Below are 17,791 nucleotides of genomic sequence, written 5' to 3' on the forward strand. Positions count from 1 at the left end.
GGGAGCTTCTATAAAGCTCTGTTGGTTTTTCAGCCTTATAGGAAGTCTTTGAGCACTTCTAGGAGGGGCTGTCATGAGGAGTCTGGTCTTCTTCCACGCGCCTTCCTTTCGGGGTCAGCTGACTCAAGTCCTGCCAGCCTTCAAAGCTCCTTCAAAGCCCCGCACATCTTCAAGCTGGGGAGTTTTTGTTTTTGTTTTGTTTTTTTTTTTTTTTTTGAAACACATCCTTTTAGTGTTTATTTTCCTGGGAGCACTGACCTGTTAAGAAGTTACTCCATAATAGCTGCAAGTAAGCTGGCTCGTATTTATTATTAATGACGTGGATCTTCAAGAAGTTTTAGGTTCACAGCAAAACTGAACAAGAAAGCAGCAAGAATTCCCAAGTGGCCCTTGTCCTGAAGAAAGTGCCTCCCATCATCAATCCATTCTGCCACCCAGGCCTATTCACTATAGACAGACGGCACGCTCTCCTCAGCACAGCCAAGCCCAAACCCCAAACTCCAGGTGCCGTGCATTTTACTGTTTCTGGCAAATGATATTTCACTTATTTGTTTATCTAAAGCTTCTCTTTCTAAGGATTTAATTAATTATTTGATATAGATGTGTGTCTGTCTGCTTGAGTTTATGTGAAGCACATGCATGAAACAGTTCACAAGGGCCAGAAGTCACAAGTGCTTGTAAGATGCCATGTAGGGGCTGGGAACTAAATCCAGGTCCCCTGAAAGAGCAGTAAGAACTCTTAGAGACTTAGCCATCTTTGCAGACCCTAATTTTATTTTGAATTTTGTGTCCTTGTTCTGTCTCCGTGTAAGCATGTACATGTGAATACAGGTGCCTGCGTAGGTTAGAAGAGGACGCCGGGTCCCTTGGAGCCTGCATTACATACTACCGGGAGCTGCCTGATGTGGGTGCTCAGATTGAAGTTGGGTCCTCTGGAGCTGAAGAGATAGCTCCTAAATCTGGGCTATCTCTCCAGCTCCCCAATCTATTTTTTTTCCCGAATAAACTTTGTTTAAAAACTAAATATAAGGAACTGGAGAGATGGTTCAGCATTTACGTACATGTACTGCTCTTGCAGAGGCCCTGAGTTCAGTTCCAAGTTCTCATATTAGGAGACACACAATGCCCTATCAGTACAGTTTAAGGGAACAAGATGCCTTTTTCTGGCCTCTGTGGGCACTGCACTCATGTGCATGAACCCATTTTCAAACACACACACATGTGGGACATTATTTTAAGGTGTGTTACATTTGTTTATGCTGTGAAACATTTGTTTTTTTTTTTCTTTTATTTTTTTCGAGACAGGGTTTCTCTGCAGCTTTAGAGCCTGTCCTGGAGCTAGCTCTTGTAGACCAGGCTGGTCTCAAACTCACAGAGATCTGCCTGCCTCTGCCTCCCAAGTGCTGGGATTAAAGGCGTGCGCCACCACCGCCCGGCTGAAACATTTGTTTTAACAATGCAAAGATGTGTTGCATTCTTTTATGTTGTGTTTGTTTAACTCTGTGAAGCTTTGTGTTACTTTGCCTGCCTAAAACACCTGATGGGCTAATAAGGAGCTGAATGGCCAATAGAAAGGCAGGAGAAAGGATAAGTAGAGCTGGCAGGAAGGGAGAATTAATAGAAGGAAAAAAATCAAGGAGCAAGATCAAGGAGAAGGAACCAAAGCAAATGGAGAGGAGGACAGTAGGAGCCAGCCACCCAACCACTCAGCCAGCCATGGAGTAAGAGTGAACATAAGACATACAGAAGTAAGAAAAGGAAGAAGGCCAGAGGCAAAATGTAGATGGGATAATTTAAGAAAAGTTGGCTAGAAACAAGCCAAATTAAGGGCGGGCATTTCTAAGAAAAATAAGACTCCATGTGCCATTTATTTTGGAGTTGGGTGGCGGGTCTGCTGAAAGAGCCAAGAGTAAGAACCGACAACAATACACATGCATGCACACACGCACGCACATGCTCACGCTCACAGTTCCACAGAATTTCCATGGATGTAAAATTAGCAAAGACAGCTCTGAGAACTGGTCTTTACTCCTCACCATCCTTCCCCACCACTGACATCACATCTCTGTGGAGCATCCATAGAACCAAGAGAAACAACAGTGGCACCATGCTCCTAAGGAACCTCCAGACTTGACATGCAGTTTTGTGAGTTTATTTGTTAAAATTCCTTATCTGTTTTAGGATCCAGTGTAGGACCCTGCCTTGTATGTGGCTATTGGGTTTCATTTGGCTCTCTCTTTTTTAGGGAAAAGGGGTTCGAGACAGGGTTTACTCTGTGTAGTATCCCTGGCTGTCTTGGAACTTGCTTTGTAGACCAGGCTGTCCTCAAACTCACATTGATCTCATAGAGATCCACCTGCCTCTGCCTCCCAAGCGCTGCGATTAAAGGTGTGCACCACCACCACCACCCAGCTTCTTTTGACTCTCTTACAGGATATAGTTTCCTTTACTGAGTGACACTGAGTTTGGGGAAATATTTAATTAATATTTTATAGACTGAATCTTGGTTTGGCTTCATTTGATATTTTTATGCCCACAATAAGGCTATGACATTTTTAAAATAAAAAGAAAACACCACAGGGTGAATTGCTTTTACAGTAGAATCATACTGTAGGTACATATTATCAGTGCATACTCTAGCTCACGTTATCAACCTTGACCATTTAACCAGGGCAGCGTCCATAGGAGTTTCTACCGTGAACGTACTCTTTATTTCTTTCTTTTCTTCTTATTGGAAGCAAGCCCTGCGGTCCAACCCACATTTCAGCAAAGGAGTTGATGAAGGTAACTGGTCACTTTTTTGAAAGCAGATACAGAAAAGGACACCCAAAGACAAACCTTTGCCTGGGTTGACCTGCCAAAGCTGAGGCTCCAGACTCCTTGGAACTAGGTCTAAGAATTAGTCTCCCAGCACTGTGAGCCTTCTTGCTTCTTTAACTGTTTTCCAAAGTGATGAAAAAGAACCAGAAGGGATAATGGAAGATGTGGGATGCTTGCAAGATACAGGAAGACTCACCAGGAGAATTGGGCAATTCGCTTGTAAATGTATCTGTTGCCTCGGGGCTCTATCTAGCCAGCAACACAGTGAAGTGGAAATTTGGCAAACATGATCATTAATTATCTAATTTCGCTGTTTATTCCAATCAAGTTAATTGGTTAGCTGCCAGGCTTCCTCCACGCTTTGTATTGCTCAGGGATAGTGAAAAGGAAGGAGATTAAGTCATACATTGGATTCTTTTATGCAGAGCTGATGTAAATCTCTTCAAGGAATTGGTATTTGGCCTTTAAGGTACTGTAAGATAAAACTTTTCCTGTATTTTTTTTTTCCAAAATGACAGAAGAGGCTCTGCAGGGTTTCTGGGTCCATTAACTCTCTTGGAGTCTGAGATGAAGCCAATTCTTCACTCTTAGATTCCCCAATATCATTGTCCAAGGATTCCACTAGATGCATCTAATGGCAGTACCAAAACTCCTAGAGGAGTGCGGGGGTGGCATTCAGCTCATTTCAGGAGCTTTGTGTCATGGAGAATCTTTGTGGATATGCTCTCCCATTCCCTCATTCATTCGTTCCTTGTGGGGATGTGCCAGGCTCTGCACTGCGTACAGCAGAGATGAAGGTGACCGATGAGGAGCCTTGCCCAGAGACGGTCCATGGTTGGAGAGCAGGCACTGGACATTTAGAGCATCACTGGAGATGACAGAGGCCATCAATAACACGAGTGTTAGCAATGTGGAGTAAAGGACGTTTGCTTGGATGGGTCGTGGAAGATCTGGCAGGGAGTTAGGTGCTGAAACTGACAGATGTCAATAAGACCACTCTGTGTCTGAGAGCTGATAAGAGGTTGGAAGGAAAAGGTGGTGTAGGCATGCTAACAGCATCTGCAGCGACATACTAAGCAATGAGACTTTTGGGGTGCCCGCAGCACCTGGAGTCTGAGATGATGGTGGGAAGGTAGGCTGAGGGTGCAGAGGGCAGACAGAGTCTTCCTGGCAGTGGGAGGAAAAACCTCAGCGGATGCTGAAGAAGGAGAACTGTTAAATCATCTTTAAACAGCCACCCCGAAGCCAGAGAAGAGCAGAACCCTAGAAGCAGCTGCAGCTGCTGCAGACCCGAACAGATTCTTGTATATTGATATAAGCTTAAATTATATTGAATATGTTCCTATTTTCATCTGTAATATTTGTATACCTCGGCAAAATTATTTTGTAATATTGTATGCATGAATGCTTCTACTTCTGCTTAAGACATTTTGTATATTGATACAATTTTAAGATATATTTATCATATTGCACTATACATTTCTACCTCTGATCAAGATATTTATACATTATTTACATTTTGAGGTCATTATCCTCATTTGTTGCACAGTTGTTTAAAGATTGTTTAAGTTATATAGTATTAAGAACTATAGGTCAATAGTCATCCATGTTTGTCATACTTAGACTAATTAGGTTCTTCAAATACATAGAGATTATATTCTACATAGATAGGTAATCTTCAACCACTTCAAAGAGCTGTAGAATATGGCATTTAAATAACTTAGGGTTCTGTTGACATGAGACATGATTGCTCCTGGCAGCACTTATCTATTCCTGAGAGAATGTTGAGCACTGAAGACTCCACTTGGAGCTTGTTTTCTTCTTGGCAAAACTGGCCTTTGGGCAAGGAACTGCCCATGCATCGACCACTGACAAAATGCACGATGTCAGGACAGGACAAGCAGGATACAAGAAAAAAAGACTGTTAAATCTTGCCAAGGCAGGGTAAGATGGTTTTGAACAATTTTCTACCTCTGAAAATGGTCTGTCAGTTACTCTAGGCCTTAGGTTAGGCTAGTTGCTTCCAATGTTGTAAAATGAGACTTTGGGTGATTGCCCAGGTAGCCAGTTGTCTCTGTCATTTGTTACACATTTTAGAATTTGTTTGATTGCACTTCCTGCTTATTCAAGTAATATTATTTCCCTTCTTGGGTCTTTGATGGGGTAGAAGGCTAGACAGTTGTAGTTACTTTCCTCTCATGACTTGGCCAAGCTATTTATAATACAAGACTTAAACTCCTTAGGATAGGATAATTATTGAGACATTTATCACATGTTTCTTGCTTGATACTGTTTATGCTGGTTGTAATTCTAATTTTTATACCTGCTATTTGTTCTTATCATATATAATTTTGTATTAGGCTTAAGCACTCTTATTTAAACAAAAGGGGGAGGTGCTGTAGGAATTCCTTTAAGTTACACACCTACTTGGGTGTGGCCTCTTATACTATAAATGCTGATGTAAAGCGCATGTCCAACCTTTCTTCCGGCCATGTGATTCAGTTCCTGTTCCCTATTCATGCAGAGGATTGTGATCTGTGAGTCTACCCCTAAATAAATAACCCTCTATTAAACTCAATTCTGAGCTAGTGTGGGATTTCTTTTTAGCATCCTTCTTCAGACTAGGGTGTTCCATGAGCATGAGCACATTTTTATATTTCATATGCTAACGATGAGCTCCTGTGTCAGGTGCAGGAGTGATTGGAACACCAAGGCACTAAATAAGATGCTCTGTAAATCTCAATATGATGGCTTTAGCAGAAGCTGGCAACCATAGGATAGTAAGATGCCAGGTACTCACTGCTAATCTCTGTGGTTGGCTGGTTGGGCACTTGGCAGAGACAGCATTGGCAGTCTGTGGTGAGTGAAATCTCTCATTGCCGGTCCAGGCACAGTCTCCAGCCCCATTCAGGGGACGAGCATTGCAAGGCTGCTCAGCCCTACAAAATGTGCTGTCTTGATGACTAAGATCCTTACAGATATGTTCGCTCTCTTCTGGGCATTTCTGTGGCATATCAATAACTTTGTACTCCGTGTGCATTCAGAGAGGTTATCAATATATGTCTCCTAGACATTCTCATGACCATCTGGACACACCATTGTTCGTTGCCTAGACACCAGCTAGATCCACATCTCTGTCCATTTCTGAGTTTCTTCAGGACCATAAATTATGTCTCACAAAATCTGGGGACATTTCACCCATTTCTTATTAGTTTTTTTCTCTTTCAGTCTTTCTTAGTTTTCCTTTTGAGACTCCAGCTACATGCATGTTAAATCTCTTTAACTAGTTCTCATGTCTCTGTTAACTATTCTATTCACCGCTCTGCTTCTTTCTTCCTTTTAGCAGAGCAAACTTAGATTTATTAAGGGAAAGTCTTGAGAATGGGAGAAGTTTCAAGGGAGGGCTGTCCTGTCTGTTCCTTAGACTGGGTTCTATGGCTCTGGCTGGAGATTCATTGACTTAAATTATTTTCATTCTGTTCTCAAGCATAGCTAGTGAATTCTTAATTTGAGAAATTGTGTATTTTACTTCTAGAGTTTATATTTGGATCTTTTCACAGTTTCTGTTTCTCTTCTGGGTTTTCTGTTTTCATTCCTTACATACTTATTTTACCTTAATTTAATGAATGCAGTTCAAGACCTGCTTTAGAACGCACACCTGCTATTTGAACCTCCAGGTTTTCTCCATTGATTGTCTTTTCTCATGGGACTAGTTGATGTTTCCTTGGCTCTTCAAAGAAGAAATAGATTTGTTTTTTAGACAATATGCCAGAGGTTACAAAGTTTATGTTGTGCAGCCCTGGATTCTTTTATATTCTCTCATAAGTATTTGTTTCTATCAGCGTAGGTTAACCTCAAACTGCAAATCCGGAAACGCTTATATGATGTGGGATTTTCCTCTATCTGCTGTGAATGCTACTGGTTAATAAATATACTGTCTTAGGCCTGCACAGGGCAGACTATGCAGGACACAGAAGAAAGTGACTGACAAACTGCCAATATAGGCAGAACTGTCTGAAATTTCCTGCTTCATGGAAAAGTATGCTGGGTACTATGTAGGCTGATGATGGATGCTTCAACGATACAGAAGAACTTTGGGTGACTGTCCAGGCATCATTTCTAGAGTTTTGGAAGTTGCTTATAATATACTTCCTATTTACTTAGGTACTATTATATCCTTCTGGGGTCTTTGATGGAGTTGAAGAATAGATAGTTATGTTTTTCTTAGTTATGATAAAAAATAAAGTAGATATAAATATTGTAACTGTAACTCTTGCTTGATACCTGTTTTGTTATATGTAATTTTATTATGTTAAAATTAAAGCCTTCCTTTTTATTTAAACAGAAAAGGGGAGGTGATATGGGATTCCCCTCTGTATGCTGTGAATACCATTGGTTAATAAAGAAACTGACCTGGCCTGATAGGGTAGAGTAGCTATGTGGGGAAAATTAAACTGAATGCTGGGAGAAAGAAGGCAGAGTCGGGAGAAGCCATATAGCCCCACTGGAGATAGATGTGGGAACTTTGCCCGGTAAGCCACAGCCTTGTGGCAATATGCAGATTAATGGAGATGGGTTAACTTAAGATATGACTTAGCTAGAAATACGTTAAGCTATTGGGCAAACAGTATTGCAAATAATATGGTTTCTGTGTGATTATTTCAGGGCTGAGCAGCTGGGAACAAACAAGTGGCCTCCTCCTACACTTATAAACCCTATTTTTTAAAAATCTTGGGTATAACTCTTTTAGGTTCTTGGAAATAGCAGCTTTAAGTGTGGGTCTTTCCTACTGAGTCATTGGGTCTTGTTAATTATTGTGTCCTTTATATGTAGTCCACATGAAAGGCATGACACAATGCTGAATATGTGAGGGAGCTAATGAGCCATTTTGTTAGTTAGCTTTTCAGTGCTGCAAAATGATAATTGCCAATTAGAACATGAGGGAGGGCTTACATCGGTACACATCTTCAGAGGGATCAGTCTTTCGTTTGAATAGTCTTTGGCTATACTGGCCATGGGCTTGTGATGAGGCAGAACGTGATGGAGGGAGCATGTCATAGAAGGTACTTACCTCATGCTGGTTGGAGAATAATGATAGATAGATAGATAGATAGATAGATAGATAGATAGATAGATAGATAGATAGGTAGGTAGATAGAAATAGATAAATAGATGGATGGATGATAGATAGATAGATAATAGATAGTTAGACAGAAATATAGATGGACAGAGACAGATAGATAGATAGATAGATAGATAGATAGATAGATAGATAGATAGATAGAGATGGATGGATAGATAGATAGTAATAGATATAGATCGACATATAGATAGACAGATAGATAGATAGATAGACAGACAGACAGACAGACAAACGGAAAGACAGACAGATAGGTTTTTAGATAGAGGAGCTTCAAAGACCTGTTTCTGTGACCTACTCCATGACATAAAGTTTCAAACACTTTCAAAATGCTGCTACTAGCTGGAGATTGGGCCCTTACTACATGCATATTGGGGCAGGGGATAGGAGACACTTCCTATCTAAATGATAGCTATGTAATTTAGGAAACAACCACCAAACTAAAACACGTTTATTATTAAGACGCAGGGTCCAGGAGGGAAAAGATGGCAGTCATGTGTGCACGTCAGCTTCCACCCTGCTGTGGTGAGTCTCACTTGTTATCCACTCGCAGGGATCTGAGTCTGGCCACATTCTGTCTCTGAGGTTTCTTCCCTCATGTGACATTTCCTAGAAAGTATACAACACAGGAAAGTTCCACTATAAAAAAATAAAAGAACTACCACTCAGTGATTGGCTGTCACTTTAGTGACATTTTTCACAATCTGGAGTTAATTCAGAAGGGATAGATCTGCATACATCTCAAGCCCACGCACAGCCGCCTTAGTCCCTCATTCACTCAATATGATTTGTGAACCTACAGGTCCAGCTTCCAAGGACATTCATTAATCAGCATAGCCCCTGCCCTCACAGAGTGAGAGGCGAGGCCTTTGCCCTTACTGGTATTTACCACTTTAGCAAATGTTCATTGAACAATGGTGTGTGTGTGTGTGTATGTGTGTGTGTGTGTCTAGGTTGGGAAACTTCAACTTTTCAGGCACCCAGGGATCCAACAATGAGAAAATGGACACATCTTTTTCTAAATTTAATTACTTTTTTAAAAAAAGAAAACAAACTATCTGTTTTATTTTACATACCAATCCCAGTTCCCTCTCCCTCCTCTTCTCCCATTCCTTCCACCTACTCTCCCGCTCCCATCCACTCCTCAGAGAGGGTAAGGCACATAGCTCTGGGAAAGGTCCAAGGCCCTCCCTACTATAGCTAGTCTGAGCAAGGTATCAGCCAACACAAGCAGTAGGATTAAACCCTGGTGCCACTACCAGTGGCCTCTCAGTCTACCCCAGCCATACAACTGTCACCCACACTCAGAGGGACTAGTTTGGACCTATGCTGGTTCCTTTCCTGTCCGGCTGGAGTTGGTGAGCTCCCATCAGCTCAGGTAAATTGTTTCAGTGGGTGAACCCATCATGGTCTTGACCACTTTGCTCATATTCTCACTCCTCCCACTCTTCAGCTGGACTTTGGGAGCTCAGCCCAGCGCTCTGCTGTGGGTCTCTGCCTGTTTCCATGAGGCACTGGGTGAATGTTCTATGGTGATATTTAATATATTCACCAGTCTGACTACAGGGCAAGGCCAGTTCGGGCACCCTCTCCTCTATTGCTTAGGGTCTTAGCTGGGATCATCCTTGTGCCAGGTTTCTTGCTAGACCAACAATGGCTCCCTCAATCAAAATATCTCTTTCCTTGCTCTCATCTCTGTCCTTCCTCCATCTTGGCTATTGAGTATCCCAGTCCCTCAAGTTCACCTCCCCTCCCCTTCTCCCCCCTCTTCTCCTTCCCCTTCCACCTTCCTTTCTCCCCCTACCCCTATGTCCCTAATTTTGTCAGGTGATCTTTTCTATTTCCCTTTTCCAGGTGGATCTCTGTATGTTTTTTCTTAGAGTTCACCTTGTTCCTTAGCTTCTCTAAGATCATGTACTATAGGTTTGTTATCCTTTGCTTTACAGCTAGTATCCTCTTATGAGGGAGTACATACCGTGTTCATCTTTCTGGGTCTGGGTTACCTCACTCAGGGCATTTATTTCTAGTTCTATTCATTTGCATGTTTGCACGCAAATTTCAAGATTTGTTGCTTTTTATCGCCGAGTAGTACTCCAGTGTGTGAACGTGCCACATTTTCTTTAGAAAATGGACAAATCTTTGTCCTTAAGGAGTTCAGCGTTTCCCTGGACAACAACACAAGCCAGGGGACTTTTTTCTACACTGCAATCATTAAATCCCATCTCTACACTCTCTTCCTGCTGTGGTCTCTCTCTCCTCCCCTTCTTTTTCTTCCTCCCCCTCTTCTTCTTGGTCTATACAACACATGCTGCTCATTCAAGTTTTCTTGAATTTCAGTCTTCACAAACTTAAATCAGGTTAACACAAAAGGAAAGATCCTGTTAGAAATTGGATAGGTTACTTAAAAGTTCCAAAGACACATTAAAACCAATGCATAATTACTACAATGCAGAACGACTAAATGAAAATATCAAGTATTATGTGTCTGTACTCCGACAAGCACTGCTTTAATGATGTTAAATGTTGTCAGAGAGGCTTTTATAAAGTGCAAAAGGAATAGAGGAAAAAGAGAAGGAGTTACTAACCCTGCCTTGTTTGTAATAAAGGCTCTGAAGCAATGTCCCCTTGATGAGGATGACAGCATCCCCCTGCTTGCTATAGTTTCTGAACGAGACAGAAAAATTTACCCTCTTAACCGCAAAATGCCTGCAAGGCAAAGATGATATCATGTTACATGGTAAAGCCACACTGAGGTCGAAGCAGATGGCCCTTTCGAACAGAGCATGCCACACTGCCTGAGGGCTTTGTGCAGCCACTGTGTCTTTAAGAGTTGACAGAAGGGAGTTGGCAGAAGGGAGCCAGCCAAGTTGTGATGGTTCGCACCTGTAATTCCAAGAGGAGGACCCTGCAGGGTTGAGGCTGGGTTGGACCACATAGTGAGTTCTAGGCCAGCTTGGGTAAGCATGTGACCCAAACAGAACCAAACAGAACAGACCAGAACAGCACAGAGGATCAGACACAGGCAATGCTGCGGGCCCTAGCACAGTTCCCGACTTCACGGTAGAGGTCGGGGCTGCGGGCCCAGGAAAGCTCACGGCCTTGTGGAGGTGAAACAGTTCGTGAGGTCATGAAGCCCTGCTGACATCCTGATTTTAGCCCATTTAGATCCATGTTGGACTACAGAATTGTACGATAATAACTTTATAGGAGGTGGCTCAAGGGCAGAGAATGTTCGCCTAATACTCCAAACACTGAACAAACAACAAGTTAATAATTGGTGTCGTGTTGGCCTCTGAGTCTGTGATGTTTGTTGCAGCTGCCTTTGGAAGCTAAGACACCTTTCAGGACCAGATATATCCGAGCATCAACTGAGAATACAGCAAATCAGACGAGGGCGAGGACCTCTGCTCTTCTCCACACGTACCGGATGCTTACTGTGGGAGAGAAAGCTCCGTGTCTTTCTCTCGTGGCGTTATCCCAGGTTAGCAGGAAGGTACAGAGCATTCATTTAACCAAAGTTTTAGGATACACGGAAGCCTCCAGAAATGAAGCCCTAAGCACTCAAACTAAGCATGAAGAAAAGCGACTTATACATGTCCAACTGGACAGAATGGGAATATGACACAACGATAATCATCACAGGAAAGGCAGAACCTCCAGGGCCTGTCTGTTGAATCCAGTAGGACAGCGTGTAGCATCCACGGCCTCTGGGTGTGGACCATGACACCACTGAGACCTTGTGACTTGATTTCTAGGGAGGTTTGTCAGAGAGTTTCTCCACGGCCAGCATGCTCATTGCCAAACAGGTTGACCTTGCTGGTTTCCTCAGTTTCCAGAGAGGCACACGGGGGCAACGAGTTCTGAGCCCATATAACTTGACATGGAATTTTCCACGTGTGTTCTGATTGTACACGTGTTTTGCTCCGTGTGAGTAAGCCTGAACAGAGGTCCAGATGTGCATAGAGAAGGGGGCTCTCAAGGAGAGGCAGAGGCATGAATGTCTGCAAAGTGTTTAGAGAAATACATTCTCATCTGGCAGGGGACATGTGCTTAGGGAAGGCGACTGAGTCCAAGGCGGTGACAGAAAGCAGACCAGGACGGGCCTGTGTGGCCTGCCAAAGAAGCTAGGTTTTGTGTCAAGAGGCCACAGGGAGACAGGCTTTCCTGTCCTTCTGTGTGGCATGAAAGAGGATACGCTATGCTTCCCCTCCGACTGCTTTATTTACAACGCCCACTGGAATCTTGGTTTTCTGGAAGCCTGAGATCCCAAGCCTCTTTTTTGCAGACTGGGGAGGAGGCTTGACCTTGCTGAGCTTAGGTTCTTGGGCAGGGGTCAAGTGCTGTCTATTAGGAATGGGCAGAGCGTGCAGAGCGGTTGGGTGACTTGGATACTCCCTGAGTTGCGTCCCTGCAGGAGCTGAGAGCTGTCAGGGCTTTCATTCTAAAGCCTGCACCCCATGTGTTTGCAATAGGGCTGCAGAGCTGCACCGGGACTGGGTGGGGGAGCCCAGCAAGGCTTAGCTCTGGAGTCCTTGCTTTCTCTACTGCACCGAGCGGTTCTCAGACAGCTTATTTTCCTTTCTGCGAGTTACGGTGCGGAAGAAAGGGACAGTAACGAGTTCCAGATGCTTTTATTTTTCTCCGTCTATAATTGGAAACAAAAATATAGCATGGCTTTTAAATGGAAAGTGCCAGGGAGAGGTGATGCTTTTAGCTGTGGGGTTTTAACCATGATTTAGAGCCCAGCATGAGGCCGTGGCCCCTCATCACCACAGCTAGCTGGCTCAGGCTGCTCCCTGCAGACCAGCTCAAGGCTTTATCTCGGAGCCCGGGTGAGCTTCAGCGGTGAGTCCTATTTTAAGAAACTCTAATACACGAACTGAAATGTACAAAGCAGGCGGGTTTGGGCGGGCTGAACAGCCGCATATTCAAAGGATGATTGTTTTGCAAAAGGGCCTCGGTGCAGGGCTCCCTAGTTGTCTTTCTGTTTCCCCGCACATCGTTAGTCTCTGAGGAAGGGGACTGAGAAGGGTTCCAAGCAGGGAAACTCCTAAAGAAGATGAATTAAGAAGCCCAGAGACACAGGCTCATGCAAGATAAGACCTTCGGAAAAGAGTAGTTGAATTGCCACAGGCCCACGGGTTCCCACTCAGCTTTGCGGGAGTTCTTGCAAGTCCTGATGCCCGGCTCTGACTTAGAACCCCATTTGGCATTGTGCCAGCCTCCTGGTAAGTTACTTGCAGCCTAGCAGGAGCGGATGTCTCACTCGTGTTGATGGAAAGCTGTAAGCATCTCTTGGAATCCTTTGTTCTCCCCATTGGCCAATCACAGTGAACAAATGGGGTGTTGGTGGGGAAGCAGGATTCCGTTTAGACCTGGAAAAGCCTGGCTTCCACCAAGTAACAATAATAACGGATCTCATTCCCTCGGGGACATCCTCCTAACACAAAGCAAATCCAGAACCCCAATCTAACAGCAGGCCAGGGAGGAATGATAAAGCTAATTAGCCATTCCATCCTTAGTTAATTTGCATATACGCTCATATGAATAGGGTTCTGAGCTCTGTAGCAGTCAGGTTTAGCTCCTTAACTTTTTTTAAAATGTATTATTTTTTTTAAATTTTATTGATTTTTATTGAGCTCTACATTTTTCTCTGCTCTTCTCCCTGCCTCTCCCCTCCCCTTCAACCTTCTTCCAAGGTCCCCATGCTCCCAATTTACTCAGGTAGCTCCTTACCTTTTGCCTACTGTAAAATAAATAAGCAGTTTTCTATGTTTGTGTCTTCTCTTTCCAAAGATTTAGCCAACCTTGGACATCAGTAGTTTTTAAACGGCCTTTACATTGGCATGGGACCTGTTCCATAGTCCTTCACTCGACATAACAACCATTTACATTGTATTTATGTTGTAGTAAGTTGTCTGGGAGGGTTTGTACTGATTGTCAACTTGACAGGCTCTAGAGTTGCCTGGAAGAAAAATCTCTTGGCACGTCACAAGGAATTTTCTAGATTAGACTAATTGAGAAGGGTAGACACACTCTGAATGAGGGCAATGCGGTCCCACGAGCTGGGCTCCCAGAGTGCTTTAGTGCATAAGTGAGCCGAGAATTGACTATCATCTCTACTTCCTGACTGAAGATGTGATGTCACCAGCTGCCTCAAGTTTCCTGCCACATGCCTTCCTCGCCACAACAGACTGCCATGAAGCCAAAACAAACCTGCCCTCCTAAGTCACTTTTGGTATAGATTTTTGTCATCGCAACAAGACAAGTAGTTGATACAATAGTACACATAATCTAAATGATTTAAAGTAAATGAGGTGAGATGGAGAGATAGCTCAGCAGGTAAAGTTCTTGTCACACAGGTTGAATCTCCCAAATCTATGTAAAAATGGGGCCATAGCAGGGTGTGCTTCTGCATTCCCTGTGTGGAGATGAGAAACAGGGACAAGAGAATCACCAGAAGCTAGCCTGGGGTATACAGGGACAGGAGAATCACCAGAAGCTAGCCTGGGGTATACAGGGACAGGAGAATTACCAGAAGCTAGCCTGGGCTATACAGGGACAAGAGAATCACCAGAAGCTAGCCTGGGCTATACAGGGACAGGAGAATCACCAGAAGCTAGCCTGGAGTATACAGCAATGAACAGGAGAATCACCAGAAGCTAGCCTGGAGTATACAGGGACAGGAGAATCACCAGAAGCTAGCCTGGGGTATACAGCTAAACAGGAGATCCTGTCTCAAGTAAGGTAGAAGGTGAAGGCCAACACTCCAGGGTGGCCTCTGGCCTCTACATACATATTACAGTACATGTCTGCATCCATATGCACATACATACAAACACAGACACACATAGGCAGACACATCTCTCTCAGGTACACACACACATACACACGCTTTTACACAAATAAGTTATGTGCATGGGCTAATGTGAATATGTAATGTGCAAATAATATACCATTTTATGAGACTTGAGCATCCGTGCACATAGGTGTCTGTGGCAGGTCCTGGGACACTCACCTGTCGCTGCTGGGAAGTGACTGTCATCTTAGTTATCATGTGATGCCAAGGCTGTTCCGTCAGTCTGGACCAACAGTAGTGACTGGCCCGTCCACCCCACCTGCTCTCCTTTTACATTCTCCTCCCACAACCACAGTCCTCACCATGTTGGCTTGGAATCCTTTGAGTCCCTGTTGCACAACTGTCTCGTAAAAGGTACAGTATGCTTCTCTTAAAAATGTAATTTTATCTGTTGACTGTATGTGTGTGGGTATGAATGAACCAAGGTGCATGCATAGAAATGAGAAGGCAACTCTTGAGTTCTCTCCTCCCCGCCACGTGGGTCCTGGGAATGGAACTCGTTAGGCTCAGCTGCAAGCATCTTGCCCACCCAATATAACTCACCCCCACTCTCATTATCCAGCACTTTGTATTTATCAGTCATTTCTTTTCTTTTGCCTGAGGTTTTTGAAACAGAGTCTCATGTAGATGAGGTTGGCCTCAAACTCAATATGTAGGCAAAGCTGGCCTTGAACCGGTAAATCTCTTGCCTTCAGCTCTAAAGTGCTGGGATTACAGGTGTGTGCCACATGCCTGGTGCGGATCAGTTCTTTACAAAGCTCCCGATCCTTGTGATCCATGACCAGTCAATCACCTACGTAGATTACACAGTGACTAACTCTTAAATCTTACTGCAGTTGGGGTTCCATTCTGGATGTTTGAAGTCAGAATCTCTGGGGTCTAAGTCTGTCCTTTGTGATCGGATGCATGGTGAGCCTGAGACTGTGTAAGTATATCTTAGACAATGCGGGGTCTTGGGGTGCACTGGAGGACTGATCCCTTGTCAGGGAGCCCCATGCTCGGCTGAGAGGACAAGCAGAAGGCCCACCCCATCCTGGAGGGCTTCCAGCCTTTTGTGGGCTGCTAAGTTGGGGCTGGTAAGAAACCATGGAATCTCTATTTTTCTTCTGGAAGGTTGAGCCAAGGTTCAGCCCTCTCCTCTGGCCCCTTTTCCTCTGGATTCTGAATAGCTGAGAGGCCTCAGAGAAGGCACATGGTATCCTTCTAGCTCAAATTGCAGAGAGTTAAGGACTTGCAGGGAAGAGGGAATGAAGCAGGATCCCCCACTTTTTACAAAACGCAGGGGAGACAATATTTGGGTATTCTTTGCTTATCTTCTAAATGGCTAAAATTCAGCTAAATACCCCTTGTTTCCATTTTGTAAATATCTCCATTCAGTATTGTCCGGCTACCCAGGGCAGGCAGGGTAGAGCAAAGGTCACAGCTGACTGTTACCCCTGGGATGTAAACAAGTCTTCAGGCTGCCTCAGTGACCATTTATGGGATTGTCTAAGCACAGACTCAAATCTGCTCTTCTCATTTGGGTCCATTTGCTCCAAGCCAAGGGCCCCATAGGTCCTACGGCTTAGAAGGATGTGGAATAAGGGGTTTTCTGAAATAAACCATTTGCAGTCATAGTTGTCTTCTTGGAACTTAGTTTGAGTAAATAATTAGGATGTACTTCCCCGAGTAGCTACAGTGGTGGTTATGGTATTGTTTGTACTGGAAAAAAAACAAGGAGAAACCAATAGCCAATAACCAAGGATCAAGAAAATGAAGTGTGTCATTAATAAAAATCAGAATCTGGGCTCTGCTGTGGGACCCGCAAAGTCATTGGTTATGTTTGGAAGGCCACTTTCAAACCAGCATGGACATTATGATCTCATGTTGTGTCTGGAAAGATATATGTATGAATTGCTTTTCCCAGCGGAGTGACAAAATGCCTGGCAAAAAGCAACTTAAGGAAGGGAAAGTTTGTTTTGGCTCACAGTTTGAGGATTCAGCCCATCCACATGGAGAAGGCATGTGGGCAGGAGGTTGAGGCCGCTGGTCCTACTGCATCCGCAGTCAGGTGTCTGAGAACTGGATGCGGGCATTTTGCTTTTTCTTTTCATTCAGTCTAGGACCCCATTTTGTGGAACGATGTCATCCTTATTCAGGATGAGTTTTTTTTCTTCTCCGTTAACTGGCTCTGAAAACACCCTCACAGACACCCACAGGTGTGTATCCATCAGGTTGACAAGATTAGCCATTACACATGCCAACTTTGACAGCTCTCCCTGTGTGGAGATTAGGTGGTTTTGTTTTCTGTCTTCTTTGGCTATTTGCATCATCTAATACTGCTGCTGCTGCTGCTGCTGCTACTGCTGCCGCCGCCGCCGATGACTGTTGTACTTTACTTGAGCAATTGGTGAGAATCCAGTGCTGGTGTATGGAAGGGTGAGCTTCTGAGAATGAGGAAGGGCAAGAGAGAACTTAGCCCCTACATCTTCCCTGTAGAACCTTCAACATCTCTGAGGTTGTATCTCCAAACCCATCTCATCAAAACTGCACTTCCCAAACACCATCACAGCAGCCTGGGCTGCAGAGGGACATGTCCACGGGGCAGCAGCCTGGGCTGCAGAGGGACATGTCCACGGGGCAGCAGCATGGGCTGCAGAGGGACATATCCGTGGGGCATTTTCACCCAGCAGAAGAGAAGAGCTGCTAGTTGGTGGCTGTGGTCATGCTATTTCTGAGGGTTCCTAAGAGAGTGTCAAATCACAGACACAGGGATCCAACACAAAGTGTTGAACTGCACCCCCTTTCCCACCATTGTGGGAGACCAGGAAGGAGGTCAAGATATCAGTACTTCCCTCCCCCAAGTTTGGAGTAACTGAGCAGAATGCTAAGGACCATGTAGCTGGAGCTGCTGTCATCTTACTTTGATGATCTTGTCCATAGTCACATCTCCCTCTTAGCCAAGTGGCCCTGCTGATACTGAAGCTCAGAAG

Source organism: Arvicola amphibius, chromosome 10 (assembly GCF_903992535.2).
Source record: "Arvicola amphibius chromosome 10, mArvAmp1.2, whole genome shotgun sequence".
NCBI classification, from domain to species: domain Eukaryota; kingdom Metazoa; phylum Chordata; class Mammalia; order Rodentia; family Cricetidae; genus Arvicola; species Arvicola amphibius.